The 27,718-nt window shown below is 39.0% G+C and overlaps 1 protein-coding gene across 1 annotated transcript in view; it reads right to left on the bottom strand.

The window, feature by feature from the left end:
* Positions 1–27,718, bottom strand: part of LOC122806122 (protein FAM98A-like) — a 561,878-nt gene that overhangs the window by 267,892 nt on the left and 266,268 nt on the right. The gene's annotated exons all lie outside the window — the stretch shown is intronic.

Below are 27,718 nucleotides of genomic sequence, written 5' to 3'. Positions count from 1 at the left end.
ACACAAAACGCAACTAAGGGATGCTTTGAGAGAGAGACTTGTTCCATTTAGCCACCAGTCTGTGAATGGCATCCAGAGCTCAGTCACGGGGCTTAGGAATTGCCAAAATTTCATCCATGATAATCAACTGCTTCACGGGTGGGAGGACCTAGATTTTAGCATAATCTTTTTTGGAGGGTGGAGAGAAGAGTCTGCGGCTAATCTATGCTGGTCATCATAAGCATAAATGTCTCTCCCAATGAAAGGTTTTCCCATCTTATTAAATTTAACTGTCTCACAAACTGTGCTCTCTAGGCTTTGAAACTCCTCATATGGGCCTAGAGGTAGAGTTTTGTGCAACACTATTGCATTTAGGCTTGAGCCTTTGCAAATGTAAGCATGCGACTGTTGCACACCAGGTGCTGGCTGATAGGAAAACCATGCGTGGGTACACCTTTCAGAGGTGACAAGTAAAGGAGACATACTTTTAATTGGCCTGGCATAGACAAAATACAGTTGTGTACACTTACCATAAATGTAGATGTTCGAGTGTATTCACTGTTGCAGTCATTACATTTGGGTAATCTGCTGGCAGGTTGCCCTTAATCAGCCTGATTAACAAAGTCTTGGGTCCTGCGTCGGTTGCTGTCCCTTCTTCCATGACGTCAGGGGTATAAAACATGCAGTCGATGCCATTCCATCAGCTTTTCTTGCCCCAAATGTCAGGTGCCCCCCAAATGGGGAGCAAATAAAATTAGAAACACAAAAAATATACCTCCAATCCCAAAAGCAAATACACCAAAAGGGCTTTTAAGCTTAGTGAAAGAAAGTAGAGGTATAGCCAATGAAAAAATAAGGGACTGAAGGGAGGGTAACCAGAATGAAAACACAAAAATCAACCTCAAACCAAGAAAACACCAAAAATCAAAAAAATCCAAATCGAAGGAAATTCAAGCAAAAAGATGAAGAAAATTCTCCATTTATTAGCACGTCCTGGTACCTCGGCAATTCGCCTTCAGTGGAACAATTAATCATGCAAAAACATCTTTTTTATATATCTAAAACAATTAAATCATTAGCCAATGATACTGGCCATTAGAAATAGAAACAAAGTGTCATTGAATTCAATTTTTATAATGCAAAATACTCTAATAAAACTATGCTAGTTAAATATACTTGATACAAAATATAAAACTTAATAAAAACATTCATATAAATATGTCAATGCAATACTAAACATATATATGTGAATAAATACAATTTGTTACAAACAAACCGAGCAAAACATAAGCAAACACTGACTAACAGTCAGACTATAATGCCACTATCCAAGTTCATTCCCCTTGGGTGTAATGTATGATAGCCATAAATCCTTCTAATAATCTGCTTAATTCGGTTTTGAAATTACCTACATAAAAATGTGGTCTAGCCAAAACACTAAAAATAAACCCATCAATATTGCCACTGTGCATTTAAACAAAATGAGAAGCTACAGGACTGTCCATATTACCCCTTCTAATATCCTCTAGATGTTCAAGAATGCGGATTTTAACCTTCCTAGTAGTTTGTCCCACATACCATAGGGGCCTGGCACAATCACAACCTAAAATATAAACAACCCCAGACGACGAACAATCAAATTTCTCAAAGGCTAAATATATTTTTCCATTTATTTTCTTTTCATGTAGGTTGCTAACCTTATCACATACCGAACAACGACCACAACGTTGCATACCAACGTTCGTGTCAGCTGTATATTCCAACTTTTTACTTAATTCCTTCAAATTATTATACCTACTGTAGGAAAAGTTAATATGCCTAGGAAACAAGTGTCCGATAGTCAGGTCATCACAAACTACATGCCAAAGTTGTTTAAGAATTTTTTCAACCACTCTAGAAAAAGTACAGTTTTGTACCTACCATAAATGTAGATGTCCGATACATATGCAACTGCAGTCATAGCATATGGGTTGTCCTGCCTCAGGCAGCCCTCGGTCGGCCGGATTCCAAAGTCTGGGTCCGACGTCGGCTGATGTCGCATTTCTCTCCGACGTCAGGGCGGCTGGAGTATATAAGCATCAGCCGACGCCATCTTCTTCAGTGTTTCTTGCCCCAGATGCCAGGTGCCCTCTAAGGAAGGCTGTAATCAAATTGGAAGACAAAAATAGGTTTCCAGACAACAAATAAGCAATAAACAGATACACCATAACAGATATCCCCAGCTAAGGATAACAGGGAGAGGAGTGGACCCAAGGCATAGAGGGGATGGAGGGAGGGAAAACCCGACTGCAGTTGCATATCTATCGGACATCTACATTTATGGTAGGTACAAAACTGTACTATGCCCTTCAAGAATGCAACTGCAGTCATAACATATGGGTTGAATACCAAAGCTTAGCTGGGGGAGGTGGTATGCTCTAAGAAAGGGATGGTGTAGCTATCAGTCCCTGCAGGACTGCCGAAGCAAAGCCTGCTCTGGATCTGGAATATAAAGGGAGGTTGTAGTGCTTGGAAAATGTATGCACGGAGCTCCATGTAGCAGCTTCTAGAATGTCTTTTGTAGGCACCCCTCTTAAGAAGGCTGTAGAGGTGGCTGTAGCTCTGGTGGAGTGTGGTCTGACATTGGCTGGCACACTCTTTCCATGGAAGGAATAACAGAATCTGATGCAATGTCCAATCCATTTTGAAATTGTCTGTTTAGAAATTGCTTTTCCTTGTACTGCAGGGGCGTAAGCTACAAAAAGCTGGTCAGACTTCCTACTGGTCTTGGTTCTGACTAGGTAGTAGTGAAGCTGTCTGTGCATGTCCAAGGTATGCAACAGTCTTTCCCCTTTGTTCTCAGGATTAGGAAAGAAAGTAGGCAGGTGAATTGCTTGATTTAAGGCAACCCTAGATACCACTTTTGGCAGAAAGGTAGGGTTGGTTCGTAAGGAGACCCTGTCTCTGTGAAAGGTTATGAACGGTGGTATTGCCATTAAGGCCTGTAATTCCGAAACCCTTCTTGCTGAGGTAATGGCCAACAGGAAAGCTGTCTTCCAGGAAAGAAATTGTAAATCCACAGAAGCTGCTGGCTCGAAGGGAGGTAAAGTCAATTTTTCTAGAACAAAATTGAGGTCCCAAGTTGGTACTGGTGCCTTTCTTGGGGGCTTTATATTCTTGAGTCCTCTAAGAAATTGCCTTAACAAAGGATGTGAAAACACAGGTGGGTCAGTGTTGTATCTAGCTGATATAGCTGAAGCATGAATTTTTATGGAAGAGAATGAAAGTCCTTTATGCAGCATATCTGCCAAGTATTCCAGGATGAGAGGAATGCTCAAAAATGAGGCATCATGACCCTTGTTGGTATTCCAAATGTTGAATCTCTTCCATTTGGCTGAGTAAACTTTTCTGGTGGATGGTCTGCGGGCTTCTGTTAATATCCGCTGAACTTCCTTGGAGAGAGGTAAATCAAGGTTATTTATGGGATTTCCCAAGCTGTCAGCTGTAGCGTCTGGATGTTGGGATGAACTGTCCTGAAGTTGTGTTGAGTCAGAAGTTGGGGCCATTGTGGAAGGGCCCAAGTTTTGTTGTGACATATGCTCCGTAGTAGTGGGTACCAGTGTTGTCTTGGCCAGTCTGGAGCTATTAGGATCCCCTTCGGCTTGTCTGCTTTGATCTTTAATAACACTGTGGTCATCAGTGGCAGAGGTGGAAATGCATAAATTATCAGGGTGCTCCAGTTGAATGAGAGGGCATCCGTTTTCCATGCTTGTGGATGATATGTCCTTGAGCAGAACTTTTGTAAGTGATGATTGAGGTGGGAGGCAAATAGGTCTACGTCCGGCCTGCCCCATGTCGAGGTGAGTCGTAGGAAGATGTCTGGATGTAGCCTCCATTCATGGGGGTCTAGGAAATTCTTAGACTGTCCGCCAGAACATTGTCTTTGCCTGGAACAAACTGGGATTGTAGTTGTATGTTTAGGCCCAGTGGTTTTCCCCAAAGATTCATTGTCAGTCTGCAAAGGGGGTAAGAATGAGTGCCCCCCTGCTTGTTTATGTACCACATCACTGTGGTGTTGTCTGTCCGTATTAATAGGTGGCCTTGTTGAAGTTGTTGCCCAAAGGCCTCGATGGCATGCATTACTGATAACATTTCTTTTTGACTGATATGCAGATGTATTTCCTTTGGAGACCATTGTCCTTGAATACATCTGCCTTCCATGTGCGCCCCCCCCCCCCCCATCCAAGGTCTGAGGCGTCTGTGGTCATGGTCTGTGTTATCTGAGGCTTTTTGAATGACATACCTATGTTTGACTGGCTTGCTGAGGCCCACCATAGAAATTCCTTTTGAAGACATGGAATGAGTGGGATATTTGCTTCTAGGTTGTTGCTGTGTTGAGACCATAAGCTTTTTAAGTACCATTGAAGCTTTCTCATGTGTAGTCTTGCTAGTGGAACCAGGAGGATGCAGGATGCCATGTAACCCAGGGCCTGTAGGAAACTCCTTGCAGTCATTTGGGTGAGCTTTGCTAAACTTTTGAAGTAATGGGTTAACTTCTTTTGCTTGTCTTCTGTCAGGTAAGCCATTTGAGAGGCTGTGTCTAGTTTGGCTCCTAAGAAGGTTATTTGCTGGGATGGCTGAAGTCTTGACTTTTGAAAGTTGACTGTGTATCCCAGAGCCTGTAGCAAGTGTATGACATAATTTAAGTTTTTTGTCAAAGTTAGTTTGTTGTCCGCTTGTATGAGGCAATCGTCCAGGTACAGGTAGATTTGAATCCCCTGGAGCCTGCAATGAGCAATTACTGATGCCAGGCATTTCGTGAATACTCTGGGCGCAGTAGATAAGCCAAATGGCAATGCTGAGAATTGATAATGCTCTGGCCCTGCAAGAAATCTGAGCTATCTTCTGCAGCTGTGTCTGATAGGGACATGCAGGTATGCCTCCTTGAGGTCTAGAGTAATCAGCCAAGACCCCTTGCCCAGCATGGGAAGGAGTTGCTGTAGAGTCAGCATTTTGAACTTTGGTACTATGAGGAAAGTGTTTAAAGCAGACAAGTCCAGTATTGGTCTCCATTGACTTTCTTTTCTTGGAACAAGGAACAGTCTTGAATAAAACCCCTGGTCTTGTTCTTGTTGTGGAACTTTTTCTATTGCTTTGATCTGTGCAAGCAGAGAAATTTGCTTTATAGCCTCTGCCCTCTGATTTTGTGGAAGGTTTGGCATGCCTTGTTTTCTTGGCAAAGTGTGGGAGTGGAACCTGTAACCGTGGTCTATAATGTCCAAAATCCATTTGTCTGTTGTTAGTTTGTGCCAATTTTTTGAAAACAGAGATAACTTTCTGCCCAAAGGAGCCTCTGTTTGCTCCTTGGTTAGCGGAACTAGAGGAAAGTCATTGAGATTGTCCCTGCGGGGCAGGAGAAACCCCTGTGTCACTTCTTTGGTTTGTTGGTTGCCATTGTCGTCCCCTGTAGGATCCTCTGTATTGGCCTCTTCCTCGCCACGCCTGTTTTTGCCCCTTTGATCTTTCAGGATTAGGAAAGGACCAGTTTTTAGAAGGCCAGTTCCTGCTGAATCTGGGTGGCTGAACCTGAAGGAAATCTTTTACTGTCTGAACTGACTTGGCTTTTTCCTCAATGGACTTTAACACATCTTTAGCATTAGCACCAAAAAGCTTGTTCTTTTCCAAGGGTGCGTCAAGAAGTTTTGCCTTAACATGATCTGGTAAGGGTTGTTCTTTCAACCATGCATGTCTGCGAATGACCGCCCCTGTCATAGCTGCCCTACATGAAGCCTCCAATGCATCATATCCACACTGTAGAAAGTGATTGCTAACCTGTTGATCATTATGCACAGTCTCCTGCAAAGACTTCCTATCTAAGGGTTCAGGGGAGGCCAATGTTTTCTGTAAATCATCTAACAGGAAATCCTGATATTGAAACATGTGAAAGAGACAATTGAGAGCTCTCATAGATAAAGTAGTGGAAGTGTAAACCTTCTTCCCCCATCTCTCTAAAGACCTTGCTTCCCTGTTAGAAGGCAAAGGATTTTTGGAGGTGGTAGCTGAAACCCCTTTAGGCCCCTGGGAAATTGTTTCTAAATCAACAGCATGGGCCTTAAAGAAATGAGAATGGGTTTCTGGAACCCTATAGTATCTGTCAGGCTTGGCAGGGGCAGGAGGAAGAGTATCAGGGGTGACACTGGAGTCAGAATACAAATCATCCAAAACATCAAGCACAGGAGGTATAGCTAAGGGTCTGTGCTGGGGCTTTTTAAGGAATGTTCAAAGGCGCTTTCTGGAATCAGAATATTCCTGGCCTTGCCACTTGAAATGCTCCCTCATGGAATGCAGAACTTCCCCAAAAGAAATATCCTCAGGAGGGGAGGCTGAGGGAATGGAGTCCTCTGCATCTGAATCCTCATAGGTCTGGAAGGGCTCTTCCTGGCTTTCGGAGCGAACAGAGTCCTCAGAATCTTCATCTGAAGGAAGAGGGTCAGAGGGTTCAACCCTGGGCCTTTTGTCAGGAGGAGGCTGGGATCCTCTCTCAGGATGGGCCTGGGAACCTCTGATCAGGGAAATTAAATCTGCTGCCATAGACATGATTTGTGTTTCAGGAGTAGGCTGAGGTAAGGTTTTAGCAGTAAGATGCTTGGATTTGCTGACTGCCTTAGCACGTGTGTAGGCCTTGATAGACATGGACATGGGAGGCCTAGCTGCTATTAACAGCAATGGTCTCGGGCATTTCCTCGGTTTCGGTATCCGGAGGAAAATCAATAACTGGCGTCGGAGTGGTCTCCGGTATCGGAGGTATCGGTAAAGCGGTGTCTTCGGTTCAGAGCGGTGGAATAACCAACTCAGAGGGAACCGGGGCACTCGCGGTTAGTTTAGTCGTGGTGTCGGTGGAAGACGCGGGCCGAGGATGTCGGTCCCGGTCTTTTCGTTTCTTAGGAGTCTGCGTTGTTGGTTGTTCCGATGGCATTGTATAATGAAATTTGTCGCCGAAGAAGTCTTCTGCAAACTCCGCCCGGCACCTGAGAGTGCGCCTATTGAAGCGAGCACAGGCGACACAGGCCGAGACGTCGTGGTCTGGGCCAAGGCAAGGGAGGCAGTAAGAGTGGAAATCCTTATGAGGTATTTGTTTACCACAAGACAAACAATTATTTACTTTTTCAGTAATTTCTGACATCGGCTGAGGCAAGATAAGGTCCCCAACGGGGTACTTAGCTTTTTTGATGACTTTGGTTTCGAAGAATACAGGAGCTGACCGACCGGCACTTGCGAACTGCTTCTGCTTCGGGCACCACGCGGCAAGAAAGACTGAAGAAGATGGCGTCGGCTGATGCTTATATACTCCAGCCGCCCTGACGTCGGAGAGAAATGCGACATCAGCCGACGTCGGACCCAGACTTTGGAATCCGGCCGACCGAGGGCTGCCTGAGGCAGGACAACCCATATGTTATGACTGCAGTTGCATTCTTGAAGGACATCTCTGAATATCTGGATACAAAAAATATTTGTTCCTGTTCAGAAACCACTGGCAACCGTTCATGATACCCACATTCCCCAAAACCTTTACCTCCAAATAGCCTATGCTTAATACTTGAGAGTGTAGTTTTCTCATAACCTTTGGAGGAAAGTCTTTCAAAAACCTCAAGAACTTCCTCCCATAAATTCGGGTCTGAAGTATTTCTGAGAATTCTCTTAAATTCCCCCTCAGGTAAGGCTTTAATCAAATGTGGTGGATGCATGCTACTAGCATGCAAACAACTATTGACCAAGGTGGGTTTCTTAAAAGGTTTGTGTTGTACCAAACTGTCCCTTCGAATGTAAAATTCCACCAGGACTGCAACAGTGAATACACTCTAACATCTACATTTATGGTAAGTGTACACAACTGTACTATGTTCTTCGCATTTCACTGGTGCAGTCATTATATTTGGGTAGATTCCCAAAGCAATGGTTGGGTGGAGGGAATTATACAGCATTAGGACCAGCTATAAGGCCCTGCAGGACAACAGTGGCAAAGCCAGCTCTGGATTTAGAAAAAATTGGTAAATGGTAATGTTTGGTGAACGTATGAACTGAGCTCCGGTAGCAGCTTCTAGAATGTCCCTGGTAGGAACACCTCTGTGAAAGGCTGCCGAAGTAGATGCAGCCCTGGTGGAATGGGATCTGATCCCCTGGGGGATAGTCTTTCCATGGTGCATATAGCAGAAAAAAATACGATGGCTTATCCATTTGGAAATGGTTTGCTTTGAAATAGCCTTTCCCTCTGCCTCTGCCCCTGCAGCAAATGCCACCAGCAGCTGTTCAGATTTTCTTTGAAATTTTGTTCTGCTTAAGTAAAATCTAAGTTGTCTGTGTACATCCAATGAATGCAGAATCCGCTCCCCCTTGTTCTGTGGATTGGGAAAGAAACTTGGCAAATGAATGGTCTGATTAAAAGCCACACTGGATACCACCTTAGGCATGAAGGATGGATTGGTCCTGAGAGATACCCTGTCCGCATGGAAAATGATGAAAGGCTCTATTGCCATAAGAGCCTGTAATTCTGAAATCCTTCTAGCTGAAGTGACTGCTAAAAGGAAAGCTGTTTTCCAGGAGAGAAATGTTAAGTCTGCAGTAGCAGCTGGCTCAAAAAGAGGGAGAGTGAGCTTTTCCAATAAAAAATTGAGGTCCCAGGCAGGGGTTGGAGCTCTCCTGGGTGGTCTTAAGTTTGTGGCCCCTCTGAGATACTGCTTTAGCAGGGGATGAGAGAAGAGGGGAGGTTCTGTGTTATAATGAGCTGAAATGGCTGAGGCATGGATTTTTATGGAAGAGAAAGACAGGCCCTTGTGAAGCATCTCAGTTAAGTATTGTAAAATCTAAGGAATGTTGGGTACTGCTGTGCTTATCCCTTGAGATTGATTCCATGCACAGACATTTCCATTTGTCACCATAAGATTTTCTAGTACTAGGCCTTCTCGTCTCCAAAATGACATCCATCACAGGTTTGCTGAGGAATGCTAAGGGTGAATTTAGGTGATCAGCCACGCTGCAAGATTCAAAGTTTGGAGCTGAGTGTGCAGAATTTGGTTGTTCTGTTGAGACAGCAAAAGTAAGGTGTCTGAAGCAGGTGCCACGGTGGCAGGTGTGGCACATTGCACAGGAGTGGTTACCACTATTGGCGACACCAGTCTGGAGCAATCAAAATCATTTTTGGTTTGTCCTGTTTGACATTTAGTAGAACTTTGGAGAGCAGAGGCAGAGGGGGAAAGGCATAGACTCATATTTTTTCCAGCTGAAGGATAGAACATCCACTTTCCAGGCTTTTTTTTTTTTTTTTTATGAGGTCTTGTGCAAAATTTGTCCAACTGATAGTTCTGGGGTAAGGCAAAAAGAACTATGTCTGGGCTCCCCCATTTGCGTGTCAACATGTTGAAAATCCATGGTTCCAGTTTCCACTCGTGTGGGTCCATGAGATTTCTGCTTAGTTCATCTGCCAGAGTATTCAGCTTTCCTGGCAGGAATTGTGCTTGTAGTTGTACTTGATAGGTCAAGGCAGTGTTCCACAATGCCATGGCTAGTCTGCAAATGGGGTAGGAGTGTGTACCCACCCCTGCTTGTTTATGTACCACATAACAGTGGTGCTGTCTGTCTTTATCATTAATTGTCCTGGAAGAAGGTAGTCCTTATTTAGAAGCAAAAATGTACCATTTGATAGTGCGTTGATTAAAGAAAGCACAAAACCGACAGCAAGGTACGTTATGGTCAGGGCCCAGGCAAGGAATACAGTACAAATGAAAATCCTTATGAGGTATTTGCTTCCCACAAGTAATGCAATTATTAACTTTTACTGACATCGGTAAGGAGCAAGAAAAAGTTTCCCCAACAGGGTACTTAGCTTTTGAGTTGAAGACTTCAGATCTGAAACTCGAAAACGAAAATTTCAGGAGTCGGCTGACCTGCACTTGCGAACTGCTTCTGGCACCGTGCGGCAAGAAAGACTGATGTAATGGTTCGGCTGCATGTTTTATACCCCTGACAACCTGATGTCATGTTAGAAGGGACAACAACAGACGCAGGACCAAAGATTTTGTTAATCAGGTTGACTGAGGGCAACCTGCCAGCAGATTACCCAAATGTAATGACTACAACAGTGAAACACGAAGAACATCATGACACATTCCGTAAAGGTGCTGTCCACAGCTGTGACTGAAGATCTTTCAAGACATGAAAGATGTGCTTGATGTCTAGGTCTGGAACAGTGATGTCTAAGTCTGGAATAGCTTTTCCCTTCAAGTGGAAAAAGCTAAGAGTACACTCTGTCAGCTGACTACTAGATGCAGTGGGAGGCCATGGAATGGGAGACCTCTTCTCCAACAACCTTGACCATTGGGTGTGTGGCTCATGAGAGCACTACAATGAATCCGGCCAGCTACCCTGCAGTTTTGAATGATCAGCCAGGGACAGGACAGTACATACAGCTCAGAAAATATCCCTTATAGTTTGGGAGCCAGAACTGTAACTCCTCCAGACTCCTCACAGTCTGCTGAAGCAAAGGACTTGAAATGGTTCAAGCCCTTGCTCATGAAGGATGTGCTTAGCACCTGTGTAGTCTAAAAAGCGGTTTCAATAACAGGCTTACTGCCAAGAAGACTAGGCTTTAATCTTTGCTTTCAGTGTCAGCCCTTGTGGCACTGACACAGAAGAGGCCTTGAGGCCAGCAGCTATAAGATAAACATTCCATAATGGGGTAACATAGTAAGTATACAATAATACAAACAGTTATTTTTGCCATACTTTTCTAATTAGTATACTGGGTATTCCTTTTATGTTTTTTAATGAAAATAGTAGACTGTTAATCGTTAAAGGTATCAAATCTTGACAAGGCAAGCACAGCAAACTGTTTTGAAAAAACATGAAATTGTAACGAATGCAACCTCATATAAATCAGATAAACATCAGCATAAGAAAAAGTTACACACACACACACACACACACACACACACACACGCACACACACACACACACTGAATGAGCACATGTTTTGGTGGTGGGAGGGAAACTTATGAACCAAGTCCATATGTATAGGACTTCATGTAATCATGGTCATACATCCTTATCAGCTGTCAAGAATTTCACACAATGTCCAGATTTTTGCTTCATATTTTTAGTCTGTTTCTCATAAAATTGATGGTTTTCTGTGAAATCACTGAGGATTGAAATCACTAAATGATATACATTTGAGTTTCGGACATTATATCTTTCAGAAAATGTAAGATCATGCAAAACGTTTTACTCTCTACATTTTCTAAGTTTATAAGAGCAATACCGAAAATATGTCCCTGGACAAACCTGTTAACCTCATAACACAAAAAATCTGTATGAAGCCAAAAGCAATGGGGGATAAAGGCCAAAAAATAGGGACAGACCTTAAATACTGTTACAGTAACAGGTTTTGTGTTAGCATGCATTTTCTGAAGGATATGAAATCTGAAACTAAAACGTATATCATTATTTGATTACTTCAATCCTCAATGGTTTGCCTAAAAAATATAAATTTTTGCAGGTGAAAATAAGAGTCAAAAATCAGGACATTCTGTGAAAATCTGGCAGTTGAAAGGTATGGTACCTGATTTTGGACCTTTGCCCACTCATTGTTTCTGGCTTTGTCTACAGTTGTGCTAAGAGGTTGAGAGGTATGGCTCCATATACCCATTTTATGTTTTCATGGTTATAGGAACTTTAAATTACCTACTTCACACACTTAAAACTATGGCTCTTGATATTGCTTCGCACAGTCTCTATTTCTTATCTTGAAAAGAGGACATTCCTTTAAAAAAAAAAATCTGTAGTAATTCTACATATCCATAATTAATTAGAAGGGGCAAAAAGGGCCTCGTGGATGAAAACATGCAAAAATCACACAAAAGGATAACTAACGTAGCAAAAGATCTACTGCTACATTTTCTAAATGCATTGCCAGTGACTCAACAGATCGCACATTTGCCTTTGATGCGTGGAAGATGTGAAGACTGTAGGTTCTATTCCTGTATCAGGTACTTGAGTTCATTTTTTCCAATATGGACAGTGCAGTACAGCAAAGAAGGTAAATAATGAGTCAAATCACCACCACATCTCTTGTACCTACAGAAGACTATTGGTGAGCATTAAGGGTGTTGCAGAAGATACTCACCTGTATACTGGCCTTTCTGGAAAAAGCCTGTGAGCTGAATAGAATAGCTGAAAAAATGTTGAAAATATATTGAGGGCTGGTGTTAAGGCCAATGCAGACCCTATGAAACATGCCATTACCTCCAACTTTTTTGTTTTTTCTTACAGTTAATTCTAGATTTTGTTCATCTAATACTCCTGAAGAATATATCCTGTAAGTCAACAAATATGACTGTGATACTGTATTTTGAACAACATTCACGGGGTCAGGATTTTTTTTCTTTACTAGCAGCATATTGGTATTTTCTAGAGTAAAACTATCTACTGTGCAAGTGAACTTTCTTCTACAAGTAATGCAGCTTGCAATCTGACAAAATTAGTACATATATTATTTTACTGTTCTTACTGTGCTTTTTTAGCTAGAAATAGTGGTAATATCGTGCTTTGTCTTTATTACTTTAAATGGAAGTGTATAAAGCAGCATGCACTTTATATGCACTGTACTGTGCCTTCTGGCCAGATCTTGGGTTAAAAGGACTAACAGACAAGTTCATGTATCTGGAACGTTAGGAAAAGTCAACAAAGTTGTCCATACAGAAATTCAGAACTAGCCAGTTAGCATCTGAGTGCCCTGACCACTGAAGAGGATTTAGGAGAATTAGGGGTTTACCAACCCTCTCCTTGCTTTATTAGTCCATTAAGTGTGCTTCATTCTCAGAAAACCATTTACTCAAAACATCCATCATGGCACTATCCTGACTGTCCCACACAAATACATTTGAAGCAATTTCTTTGAACCTATGCTCATAGAAAAAAGTATAGATTCACACCCTTAAACAATTCTGCAATCCTAATGGCCAATCATGGAAAGCATAATGATTTGAAACCCTTCTGTTTTTATTTCATTTCTTTGCCTTTACAACATTATGTAGGTGGCAGGTAAGAAAATGTAGCAGACAAACACACTGTTAAAACGATCACCTATAATATTTTTGTTAAAGTTTGCTACTCAAAACTAGGTATGTGTCAGCCAACAGTTTTTTTATGCTGAGGAAATATTCTGTATGTCAAGCAGTGGATCCCCACCATACTCCTGATATCGCTTTACCTTGGCTATACAATAGGAAGACAAACCGTGATACAGCCTTACCAAGAATTGCTTGAGAGACTGAAAGACTGCAGCCTTTCCCTAAACAAAGACAACTCTGAGTCTAACAAAGGCATACCTCTCAACCTGGAAGCATCAAAAATCTGGACAAGGCCCATGAGAAATAGGTACAAATATGTATGCCGATTAATGTATAATTTGCATACATAATTACGTAACCCCACCCATTCCAGTGGAATTATGGGATACCAACTTTCAAACTCAAACTGAAGAACAGACAACCAAAATATGGCACCAGAGTCCCCCTGCAGCCATTCCAATGTCCCATTACCTCGCTATTTTGCCCCATAAACACTAATGTGTGCAGGCTGTTATCCATTACACAACAAGACCAAAGCAACTCGTACAGCAGTGTGAGGACATGCATTTTTTTTTTCTTCTAGTACAACTTTTACTTTAGGACAGCTGTATTTTAGAAGAAAAAACATGTATTTTATAGTATATGTGCAGCAGAAGTAATGTTTCACAGCAAGACGTCCGCATTCTCCCTTATGGCGCTGTAGTTACATATACTTTGTTCATTAATGTAATAAGCTTAAAAGTAACTCTAATCTTATTAACAACACATACATGTGAAGCAATATTAAATATGAGAGCAAACCTCTAGGAACCATACCTAACTCAGAGCAACTGAACTCAGAGCAACTGAATGTGACAGCAGTTACTAACAGATATAATTCTTTTTCCATCTCCACATATTTGCACAAAATAATCATGCAGTCACACACTATTCTACAGAATGTGACAACATCTGAAGTCTAAAACGGATGACAACAATGCCCCCTTCCTAACTGTGAACTGTAAATAGAAGTACCTGTTACATTATTTCTGTACATGGACATTACGGGATGTAGCTAAAACCATTATTAAACAAAGTGCACCGGGTTGTTAGAAATCTGTCAATATAGTCAAGCACAACATTCCAGCTATAACTACATTATGCTATAGCAATGTCCATTGCTGCTACACGTGTACTACCTATTCTACTTTACACAGAACAGTCCCTATTTGAGCTGTTGCATGACGTCCTAGGAAAAACATAAAAAAAGATGTAAGATTTTAGGATAAGAAATATTTCCCAAATTTCTACTAACAGCTGCATAAACTTATTTTTTTTTTTAGATTTGCACACTTTAATATTATATGAAAATGAAACAACATTAGCAACCCAAATTCTACAAGAATAAGCATTTGTTTTGACAAGTTAAGTCCAATCTTTTGCAGTGATCAGGGATATGATCTGTCCTGCAAATTGCATGCTAGCTTCTACGCAAAATGCCCTACTTTGGGCATTTGAAAAGGTGACAACACCATACACATACAGTTCTGTCACGTACACACACCTGCAGGTACACCAAGTACAACTGACACATATATAGATGTCTTTAACACAGAAGTGACAGATGCACTTGATACAATAAACTTTTTCAAAGATACACATCATCATATCAAAAACTGATAAAAACTCCAAAGCAAACGACCACAAAGGAACAAAAACAGGAATCCAGGCCAAGCAGGACAGCAGATTCAGTATAAAAGTTTTATTCTAGTAAAACACATCGAATACCTCTCACAGAAGTGAAGCAGTGTCACCAAACACAAACTTAACACAAAAAAACAGTATTACCTGAATCCAAACTTGTTACCCAACTATCAAGCAGATATGCTAGCTTACCTCCCAAGTTCCCTTAGCACAGAGATCATGGAGGCCAACTCCAGTCCTTGATCTGTCATTTTTCTTTATTTCAGATGCATACTGTAAACAAGGTGAATCTACCAAAACAAATACAAACTCCCGAACACTTCCCACTCTCTCTACTGAATTTCTGAAACTTGTAGTACGGCAGGATCAGTGCCGTTCCCGCTCGCAGAACAGCCAGGCCAGCCCAGTCCCAGTCCCAAACGGAAATGCGTGCATGACGTGAGCTCCTTGAGCTCAATTCCAACAGACTGGTAGCCCTGATGGAGCTGACGTCATCGCGCACGTGATGATGTCAGCTCACAAAGCGCAAAAAATAAAAAACTTGTGGCACCACTTCATTTGGACCACAAAACTCGGGGGAAAAACGGAGTAATTCGGTATGGTTGGGAGGCATGGACAAAGGCACACTTGAGTGTTAGAAAATACTAACAGGGTCAAAAAACTTCATCATCTTGCTTCAACAAAAGTGAAACTGATGTCAAGAATTTGTTTGGCCTGGAAACAAACATAACAGTTTTCAGCACAATGACTGAACTAGTGGGAAAACAAATGATGCACTAAACAGATATCAGAAAAAATTTAGATGACTTGAAGCAGGCCTTGGAGAACAGCTATGTCCTAAACAATTTCTCCCTTTACAGAGTGCATTTTCCTTCCTAGAAAACAATTCTTATATTGACAAATTTAAAAAGCATGATTTAGATGTCTCTGTCTGTTCTGTAGCATTTTTTGTGTTATCTGGCCTCCTCAGTAAACAGCAGGTTAATGAATCTTGCAACCTTGCTTTAGGAATGTGTCTCTGTTTTATAAGGATCAAGAGATGGTAGACTGGTCTCACTAATCAAGAACGCAATGTTTTTTGCTCTTTCTACGAGCAACAGAGAACCAAGAAAAGTAGGGAGTACTAGACAAGTTTCTCGGTTTAATATCAAAATTCTGCCTAGCAAATTATTGAACACCTTGGTCAGGTCAAGGTAGATGGTACACACCATTTCCCTGCATCTATAGCCATGGCAACCCTCTCAACGAAGTCTATCAGGTTAAGTAGGCAAGACCTTCCCATAACAAAGTTAAACGGGGATGGGTTCAGTGTCTGTAGGTTGCCAGTGTCCTTGTTTATCATGTCTAAGATAATTTGCTCCATTGTTTTACATATTAGAGTTGTCAGACTGATGGATCTGTAGTTCCTAGGGTCAGCTGATGGTCCACCCTTATGAAAAAGGATAACACTTGTCGCCCTGCATAAACCTGGTACTTAACCTGTTTTTGAGGCTGTAGCTGAAGAGTGCCTCAAGTGGTTCGGCTATATCACATTTTAGGCTTTTTAGATGGCAACCTGAGATATCATCAGGGCCTAATGAAGCAGTGTTTTTGGCCTTAGCAAGCACCTCCAGGACTTGCCCTCACTGACAGTAGGGTAGGGTATGCTAGAAGGGATTTCATACTGGAGAATGGGAGGGGGTGAGGTATGAAGTTAGAGCTGAATTTAACACCCAGTAGATTTGCCATGTCACCCTGGTCAGTGAAGGTTTTGCCATTTGCCACCAGTTCTGCACTTTGCTGAGTATTACATTTAAGGTTCCTGACAAAGCTGAAGAAAGCCTTGTGCTTGTCTTTATCCTGGGAGGCTATCCTGACCTCGTAATTGGATTTGTCAGACTTTATTAGACCTCTTAGCTTCCTGTTTAGTTGAATCTGAGAGCTCTTGTCTCAGAGTTGCTCTTTCTGATTTTAACCACGACTTTTTTTTTTCTTTGTAATACAGCCTATTAAGGTAAGGATTCCACCAGTGTGGTTTGTATTTGGTTTTTAATGTGGGCTTACTTCCGGAATGCATGACTGCCTTAATGCAGCCATTCACACATTTGTACAGCATTTCTGTAAATAATTTTGCATAGGTAGGGGAGTTTTGGGGAGCCATGAATTTTGACAAACTATTGCTTAATTTATTTATTTATCATTTGTTTACCAGGAAAGACCAACTTGGAACAAAGCCAATTTTCACCGGAAGCCTGGGGAGAAACACTCCAAACGTATGTCTTTGTAACTTGCTTAATAACATATAGTTTGCTTCACTACAGTTCCTAACTATTATAGGTTTAACTGGGTTGTCAGGTTGATTTTTATTTTGAGGTAGACAGCTTTATGGTCCGAGTTCACCAATGAGGACATGATGGGGGGGGGGGGGTTAATACAACTCTCTCCCATGTTGGTGAGTATTGGGTCCAATGCATTTGATTCTCTGGCTGGAGAATGCACTACCTAGTCAAAGTGTTTGTGTTGATAAAGTCCAGGAAATATTGTGCCTGTGAGTTTGAAGCAGTGTATGTTTCCCAGTCTACAGGGGGGTAGTTAAAGTCTCCCATGAATAGGGTACTTGGTTGGATGGTAAGAGCCTCTTGTAGGTGTAGGTAACAGTTGTGCACTTTGTGGGTCAAAGAGGGCGACCTGTAGCTGACGAGGACAAGGTAGGTAACCTTGCCTATGGAGAATTGGACATGGATGAACTCAAGGGCACCATCATGTTTAACCAGAGTTTTATTTGCTGTTAACATAGATCGAGACACCTCCACCTTTAGCGCCTGTCTGTGCTGCTGTTGGTGTAAATGTGTGGAAGGGACTGCAGCCTTTCACTGCCAGAGTACCTTCTGTGGCTTTATACCAACCCTCAGTAACAGCACAGATAATTAAATTCTCCACAGTAAGGAGAGACTGTAGGGTGTGGAGTTTCTTGATTATGTTCCTAGCACTGAAGAGTAACAATTAGAGGTTGCGTTGATTTCTTTTTTTTTTCTTCCCATGTTGGTAGTTTTGTCATTTTTGGCATTGCATAAAAAGGCTCCAAGGGGATGAATAAAATTTTAGCCAATATCCAAAAGCTCAGGGAGGGAAAGGTGCAGACCATCCTTGGCAAAGCAATGTGGTTTATTAACCATGTCCTCACATGCTCACAGATATTGGATTTCCCTGGAAGAAACTAAACCAATTACTAAAATCAATCACTTTCTGTTCATACTGTGGTATCATCCTTGGTGAAGGTAGAATGCTGCTTAATGCAATATACGTACCTGTCTATGACATATATTCACAATGTCTCTTTTTATATAGTTCAATGAGGTATGCCTCATATCATTTACATGTATATGGACTAGAATCAGACTGGTAACTGTGGTGCACTGACTTGAGTGTGTGCGTGACATTGCGGCTCCTAGCACCAGATTGGCAACAAACCAGCCTGGTGAGACAGGCATGTGCGTCGTGCAACAGAATACCACATGCCTTACATGCTTTGTTCTTGGGAGATCATTGGGTGTAGGCTTGTGTGTGGTGTTAGATGTTGCTTTTGTTGTGTACTTTAGTGACTGCTGAGGGTAGGTGTTGCAGTTTGATGGCTTAAGAGGTCTTCGAGGTTTGGATAGGTTTAAGTACCTCAGCATAAGAAGGTGTTAATGTGTGGTGAGCAGTATGTGAGAAGGATGTAGTGTGTGTGTGTGTCTGTGCACGCGTGTTTGACAGCCTTGTGTGTAAGAGTGATTCTTGCCTCCAAGGAAGTTGCGTATGCACATCTCTAACATACTGTGTTCATTTATTTAAAGATTAACAGGTTGTCTGAGTACATGAGACAATTGCATTGTCTCAGGATGCCCATATATATACTAAATCTGGCCACAGACATAGTAGGATATTGTAAATCCATGTTGTTAGGACCTGCATTAGGGTTGGCCTATTATTGTTTAGGGTCTTGGTTTTACAAGGGTCAACAGAGGTGGTGTCTAAGGTGAAGGCTAGATGTTGGATAGTGATATGACCTTAGTGTTGTTTGACTTTCTATCTCTACCTCTCTCTCTAGCTGCCCCGAGCTTAGCTCCACGCAAAGCCTTTCTGTGTTCTGGGTTAAAATCCTAAGTACGAGCTTCACAGGTTAGCTACTATATGGGGCATTGCTATCCACCAGCAATGGTGGACTGCAGTAGCGTTTATATCTACCACTAAGAAGTGAAGGGCTCAGTAAAATGCTGAAAACCAACACCCATGTTCTCTGGCCAATAAACAACTACACATTAAGCTCCCTGGAGTGCCTCTCAACTCAGAGAGACCAGGTAAAACCCTTTCTGCCACAAGAATGATGATCCTGGAACTTCTTAATATAAAAGCACAGCAAAACAGGATCTCGTGTGTAGATTAGCTCCCTACTAAGTCACTAAAAAACCCTTTCACTGATGAAGCAATCTCACTTTAAGTCTCACTGTGCATTTCCCAACTCGGACTGACCAGGTAACCTTTCTACTCCCACTAGAATCGCAGTCCCAGTCTTCTTAATGTAAAAACATGCTTTGGTCAGCCACAAGTGAAAAGGTACAAGACACAAATCTAACAACTACCTACAAGTAATTACAAGGCAAATAAAAGGCAGACAAACCAGCACTGAGGAACACACACTCTAAGGCAATTTCAAAGTACATTAACAGACTTAGGGGAGGGCCTTCCCAGTTTCTTCCGTCAGTAACCAACACGATAAGCAGAGAAAATAAGACTGACAAGAGCTTCTAGGGCCACATATACAGTAGAGACAGGCAGCTCAAAAGTCTTCAAGTATAAAACCAAAAGAATAAGGAGGGAACCAAACTCGGAAAACATAAAGGCTCAGCACAGAAACCAAAAAGCAATGCAGACTATAAAAATGCCTTACATTAATAGCTTTAACTTTAGATAAAGAGAAAAAAACACACAGAAATTGATTTAAATGGTAAGACAAGTGCAATTATAAATATATTTTAAATGTACTTCTCTGAATGCAAAAAAATAAAGTCCAAATGCTTTGTTTTCATGCTTGCAGTCTGAGATGGTAGACTGCTTGAGTGATATAAAATACTGGGGAGGGTGGCTTGTTTAACTATCAGAGATTCTTGTGACAACTTGCTACAATAATCTCAGAAAACACCTACGCTCAGCACATAAATCAAAAAGCAATGCTGACTATAAACACACCTTAAGTTCATAGTTTAACTTCGGATAAGGAGCAAAAGACATGTGCAATTATAAATGAAATTTCTCTGACTGCATAAAATGTAGCCCAAATGCTTCATTTCAAGCTTACAGCAGTCCCTACACTGTGAAGGCAGTGAAATAAACTAAACAAATAAAGCATGCTTTTGCTTGCTTGTGCAATTTAATGAATTTTGTTTCATTTTTATAGTTTCCTTAGCTCAAAATGACTGCTGTCCAGCCTGCATGAGCATGGAGGCATCTCTCACTTTACTGGTGAAATTTTCTGACAGATACTGTAACATCTGGTAGATCCAAGACATGAAAGACTTCTGCCAGCACCTTCATTCTGAGAATTACTGTACAGGAAAACAGACCACAAGATGTCTGTACAGTTTCTAAATATGACTAGAGGCACCCAATTACATAAAGACACACCCCTTTTCAAGTGCAAAAGATAGCATTTTCTGAGTGGAACAGACTTTACTATAAGTTAATACATACTGCAATTTCACTTTCAGCATCACAGTAAATCAATGAAATGACAACAGTTCACCATAACAAACAGGACTATTTTTTGGCAACATTATTTGAACAGCTGCAGCTAGCAAAACATGACTTTGTTAATGACATTTCATACATGCATTTGAGATTTATTCACTTAGCTTTCACAGTTAACTTTATTTCATTTCATGAATGTTACATATATGTAACTTGAAAACTTCTAAGATATTTCAAATCACAAAAAAATCTAGGGACTGAATTTCTGTGTTTTTTCATGGCTGATCTTGACATACTAGAAATCTCATCATCAGATAACTGTTTCAACAGCTCAAGACGCACTGATTTTCTAGTTACTTCCAGAACTGTCTAGACACTGAGTATGTCAGCATTTTTTTTGAGAAATGCTTTATTGTATTTCCATAAGAATAAATAAAACAGATCAAATATTTGTAAAATCAACATATAACTACTTGCATAAGTCCAAAGCTGATCACTATATCAAGTTATACAAATCAACAACCGTTAAAACTTACCAAGCAAATCTTTAAGTTTAAACCAAGACTTGCATGAATGTGTAAAATTAGACGTTCTCATTTTTATGGTATACAATTCATTACAGCAAACTAGTTTTGCCATACTGATAAATTCAACATTGGAGGGAGTAACTTTACTTTTCCAGTTTTTAGTCACGATTTTCCTAGCTATTGCTAGAATAGACCATAAGACAGGGACTTTTTTTCAGAGCCATATCTCCAGCTTTCCAGCACTTAAAGCTATCTGACTTGTACATAACTGTAATTTTGTTAGAACACTCTATGTAAAACTTTCCAAGTGAAAATTTTCCAATACAGTGAGGATTTTGGTTTTATCTGCAGATTTTATTATTTTTTTTATCTTCTGTGAAGTCTTTACTTTGACGTGTAATTCCAATAAAAACTATCTAAATCTGTGTGGTCTAATCTAAGAATTCTGTAAATTTGTGACAAATGTGATTTTCCTTTGTATTATTGTTAATATTTATTAAGAATTCCAATATTCTGGGGAAATATTTTTCTCAGTTATATATCTTATTTACTTCTGTCTTCACAAAATCTCTAAATATTGCTAGTGTTAACCAATTTTTAGAATCATGGTCATATCTAGAGCTTATATGTTCAACGACATGTACTTTGGTTTCATTCAAGAATGCCAATATATTAAGTTACTTTGTTCTTTCAACGCCATCATTTTGGTGACATTGTGGGTTTGTAAGCATTCATTTGTATATGCCATTAGGAATATAGAAAAAAGATTAAATCTCTAGTACAATGGTTAAAATGTGTGAACTTCCTGAAAAAAGAAAGAATATTTATATAGGGAATTTGTTAAGTAGTAGTACTACCATTAGTACAAAACTCTTTCAACAGCCACATGAAATCATTAGGGACTATTTGTTTATGACTGGTTGGGATATAGTTATTGCTTACAGATATTTCTTGATGTATTTGTTTCCATTTTGCATCCTATGATGAATTTATCCATAAGGCAACAACTTTTACAATAGCCCAAACAGCATATCATTGAATATCAGAGATTCCTATTCCCCCAGCCCAATCTTTTCTGTGTTAATCAAAAGATTTTTTTTTATGGATGCCAACAAAATTTAAGTAGATTATTTATCTTTTTCAATATAGGTTTTGAAGGAGATAGTAGTAAGAATTGAATGCCAAATAATATTTTACGGAAAATTACCATTTTAATTAACATTAGTTGTTCTTCCATAATGAAGAACTTATTCCAACTTGTGACTAGATTTTAGATTTTACTGACTACCTGTTGGAAAATTTGTTTGTGTAATTTTTTTACTGTTAGACTTTATGGTTATATTGAGATATTTTGAGTGTTATTCTAATTAAAGATGAAATATTTTTTATATGAGCTTTTTAATTTCTTTTTAATATTGTACTTGTCTTATCTTGGTTAAATTTTAGGTTCAAGATTTCTTCAAACTGTCTCATGGAACTGGTTATAGGTTATAAAGATTTTTCTATATTTCCTATTGTTAGTAAAATATCGTCAGCCAAGAGCTGTATCAGTAGTTCAAAACTGTCATTTATTTTGAATCAATTGATGTTTTTATTGGATCCAATACTATTAGCAAAGGTTTCTATTGTTAATGCAAAAAGTAAAGGGAATAGAGGACAACTCTGTTTAGTAGCTTATTGTAACTTGAAAGAATTAGAAAGAAAATAGCCTATTTTAAGATGGGTACAAGAATTACTGTAGAACTTTGAAATTAATGCAATTTGTTCATCTGAGAAGTTACATATTTCAAGCATTATAAGTAAGTAGAACAAACTGATAGAGTCAAAAGCCTTATCTAGATTCAAGACTAATTATAGAGAGTTCTTTTTTTTATTTGTATAGTCTATCAATGTATGTATTCGTATGCTACTCTGGACTTGTCTACTTAACATAAACTTAATTTGGTCACTATTAATTAAATTAGGTATTAGTAGGTTAATTCTACTTGTTAGAATGGGCATAAACATATTGCAGTCCATGAAAAAAACTGAAATGGGCCTACAAGAGGAGTATTCTGCAGTATCTTCATCTTGCTTTAAAATAAGATATATAACAGAATACTTCCACGATGGGGAAAATTCAGCAGTTGTTTTTACTTCTTTATAAACCTGATCTAATAACAGCATCATCTGGAAGCATTTTATGTAGCTCCAGCATAAGACCATCTAAGCCTTTTTATTTTTTTAACTGTTTAATTTGTTCTTTTACATCTATTAAAGTAAATGGTCTATCAATTTTTTTTCATTTGTTCCTTTGCTAATTTACTTTTTATATTCCCTTAGAAAAGTTTCAAATATATCACCATCTGAATTATGTTGTCATTAAATCTTTCATAAAATATACTAAAGCCAAAGTACACCCTTAATATTCATTCTTCTTTTTTTATTGTTAGTATGTGTTATAATTTCTTTGATACAATTTATTGTATTCATTTTCTTGGATCTAATGGCAAGTAGATGTAAGCTTAATGGGTTTACTGAATATGTTTGAAGTTAAAAATTTCCAGGTTTATTGAAACTTTATGATTTACAATTTCAACATATTTTGTATTTAAGTTATGACTGACTTCTGGTAGCATTCAAACTTTAAGTTTAACTTTAATTCATCAATTTTAGCCTGTAGGGCTATTAATTCTTTGTCCCATTCTTTTATTTTACTAATATACCAACTTGTTACTTCTCCATTTAAGTAAGACTTCAGTAAGTCCCACAAGACTATGTCAGACACTTCACCAATCATGTTTATTTCTAGGAAATATTTGACCTCTTTAACATACCATTCCTTAAAACCCTTTATTTTAACAATGTACGCTGGCAATTTGCTATGATGTATTAGGCTGTCACTATTTAATATAACATGGACTATAACAGCACTGTGATCTGACAATGGACATGATACTACTGAAACTTCTCTAAAATGATAGAAGATTGTGACAAAAACTGTATCCACATTTGTTTCTGTTCTGTATCTATATGAGCAGTGAGTAAATTGAACTTTTATTTTCCTTAGCTCATATATATATCCTTTAAGTTCATTAGAGTTATATAACTTGACAGTTGTTTCGCTGAAGATGCAATTTTCAGTTTTCTATCTGCAAAATCACCAGTTATTATAACGTTACCTTTCAAGTAATAGGCTATAGTATCTAAATAACTGTTTGCATCTCTGGCTCTGACCCCTGGAATCCAGTAAGAGTTTACCAATGAATAAAATTTTCTATTTCCACTTAATAACATTTAAGATACCATTTTAATCAACATAAGTATCTTCTAATTTAGGCATTACTGATGAGTTCTTCCATAGTATGAGAGTGCCTCTTCTTTTGGCTTGAAAACCAGATCCTGCTACAACTGAATAGTACTTTAATGATAGTTTATTAATACCTTTGTTAAGTAGATGCGTTTCTTGTAAAATACTATCTGAGCTTTATGTAACTGTAGATATTTAAGTAGGCTCCCCCTTTTTACTGGATTGTTAATCCATTAATGTTAATGGATTCTTCTTCTTCTTCTTTCGGCTTTTTCCTGGTTAGGGGTCGCCACAGTGGATCACTGTCCGCTCATGATTGGCAGTGGAGTTTTACAGTGTCAAGTTGCCAGCCCGGCACCCAATCTTCCACAGAAGGCACACACACTCACACCTAAGGCCAATTTAGAGTGTCCAATCCACTTACAGCATGTCTTTGGCATGTGGGAGGAAACCGCAGCACCCGGAGGAAACCCACACGACCACAAGGAGGACATGCAGACTCCGCACAGAAGGCACCCCAGCAGAGGATCGAACCGGAGAACCTCTTGCTGTGAAGCGGCAACGCTAACTGCTGCACCACCGCGGCCGCCCATTAATGTTAAGGGATATACATTTAAAATCAGCCATTTACATAAAAAAAGAAAACCGGTATTATAATATGACATTTACATAGAGAACTTATCATACAGCTTGTAAATAACAATAAGAAATCATTAGCTATGGCCAAAAGTTTTGTAACTAGTAAAAAAATAATCTAATAGTATAAACCTGTAACATTCCATCATGGAATTGCATATTCCTAGTTTGTTGGGGGGGGGGACTACATCTCAACCTCCTCCTTAGACTAGCTACATCTAGCTCATGCTTCTGTTACTTAGTAATATGCCTCATATGTTTTGATATGTATCATCTTAAAAGCTCATGACTGAGTTGTTACAATTGGCGGCTTGGATTCACTCTTTATTGCTCAACCAGATTTATTAATTCTATTATTGTCATACCGCAAAACATCTCACTACCTTCTCAATCCACTAAGTGGGAAAAGTCAGCTCCTAACTTCGTATTTATTAAATTATCAGAAAACACTTTCATGTTTTCTTGTTTTACTTACTAAGTGGAAAGTTATATATATAAACCTCTGACCAGATACACATACACTTATCCTAATCTTATTCATTTAAACTTATACATTATATCTAATACTATTACAATTTACATATGTTCTTTATTCAGGATATACTCCTAGTATATTGTGGTGTTTAAAAAAATCTTAGTGGATTTTAAAATACCATTTGCAATCTTATCAAACTGATCTGAAATATGAAGTTTTGAGCTGCATTAACAGTTCACACAGTCAAAATACCCTGTAATTTTCATTTTAACATTCTAATGTGTCACTTCTGGTTTAGAAGGCAAGTTGAAAGATCGGCTTTCACTTTTAGAAATGAAGAGGTAAACAGATCATTATTGTGGAATATTCAGTGCTCCAAAAGCATCACAAAAGTGCTCCTGGCTTCATATAGCTTATTTAAGCTAGTATATATGTTAACAGCACCAGAATGATTTATTTTCTGTCACAACCTACACAAAAACACCTGCAATGTTCGAGAGTGAATCCAAGCCACTTCCACAGTATCTTTTAGTCCCTCAAACCTTACTAAACCACTAAAAACTGATAACATTTCCAATACAGTTCAACTTTTTAAATGCTTCTTTATGCAAAGAAGTTATATTCTAATGATTCTGTAAGCACAAATATATTATCTGCATTCACCGGTGTAAGCTTTAACCTTCGCTTCAAAACATGAATAAAAAGCATAACTAATTATTATACTTCTACTACAGTAAACCTCAAATAAAGAAAAAGACAGTACTTTTAAAATCAGATATGTTAACACATTTTCAAGATATGTAAATATTGTTCCACATAAAGCATGACTTCAAAGCATTTAAGCTTATATTAAAAGAATGACAGTAATGTTGATCTACTTTTAACTTGCAGGAGTGTCAACGATACTTTATATACAAAAGATTTTATTGAAATGGTATTAAATAATTAAAGTACCATATACATTTCTTTTATTTTAATGAATAGCACAGCATATCCTTCCTGGATCCCTTTGAAATTCAAGTATGACGTCAGTATCACCAAACTGTAATATTTGAACTATTAAAATAAATGAAATCAAACCACCTTCCTCCCCTAAATGAATAATTTTAAGTGATATTAAGTGGGAATATCCCCTTAAACCTTTGTAGGACTTTTAATTATTAACATTATATCTTTATATACTCAGCTTTTAATATAATTTATTTAATATGAAGTTGACTGCCATTCCCTAGAAGAAATGACAATTATGTTAGAACAAGGTTTAACTTGTGAGGCTGTTAAAGAAGTCATGTATATTTGATAACACGTTCTTATTTATTTTATTTATTTTTATTTAACATTTGTTGACCGGGAAAGTCCGACTAGGTTCCACAGATCCTGTTTTCAGCGGAGGCCCGGGGAGAAATGCTCCAGAAGCATGTCTGTAGAATGTGGGAGGAAACCGGAGTACCCAGAGGAAACCCACGCGAACGCAGGGAGAACATGCAAACTCCACACAGAAGGCACCCTAGCCGAGAATCAAACCGGAGAACCTCTTGCTGTGAGGCGACAGCATTAACCGCTGCATTCTCACTTGTATATATATATATATGGGGGGGGGCATATGCTTTATGACCTTAGTGTCATTTTATGTTCATTGTATTATATTTAAAGGAACATTACCGAAACTATGAAAAAAATATCAAAATGTTGACCACTTAACATAAGCTTTATCAGTTGAAAATAAATCAATTTCATTTAATAGGATTATGCTTTGTCATATAAAAAAGGGATCTAGTAGCTATTGCAGCAAATAATATAAACATTTACCTTGTAAAAAAACAGCATAAAGCACTTGTTTTTTTACTGTTCAAGCATTTCTTTGAATTCCAAAATAAACTCATAAAAGCACACATTTCATTTGTCCTTCATTTTGTTACTGTTTGTGCCCTTTACTGACCATCTTTCTCTTGTTGCATTTTTCAGATATGTAGAATGATTCCAGTCCTTTTCTTCTGTTTTATCCAGGATTTTATTTTTCTGTACAAAATCCATTGCCTTCTTCATGAGTGTTAAAAATCTTCTTCCCTTCTGTAAGGTGAATCTTTATTTTTGCTGTAAACAAGATTTAATATTGTTTTTCTTTAAACTTTAAACAAGTGGCACTCAAGCTTTTCTTTTTTGACATGACTAATGTAGAGTAATCACTGTTAAAACTAATATTATTTTCCTTGATTTTAACTAGGTAATTAGTCCATGCTGTTTTTAGAACCAACAAGAACAATCTGACAATCACTGACCTTGGTGAGGGTGAGTTTCTTTTCGAGGATATGCTGGAAAGGGA

Source organism: Protopterus annectens, chromosome 7.part0, assembly GCF_019279795.1.
Source record: "Protopterus annectens isolate FY-2018-M chromosome 7.part0, PAN1.0, whole genome shotgun sequence".
Taxonomy (NCBI): Eukaryota; Metazoa; Chordata; order Ceratodontiformes; family Protopteridae; genus Protopterus; species Protopterus annectens.
Note: the sequence above shows the minus strand (reverse complement) of the source record. Positions and strands in the feature narration are given on the sequence as shown.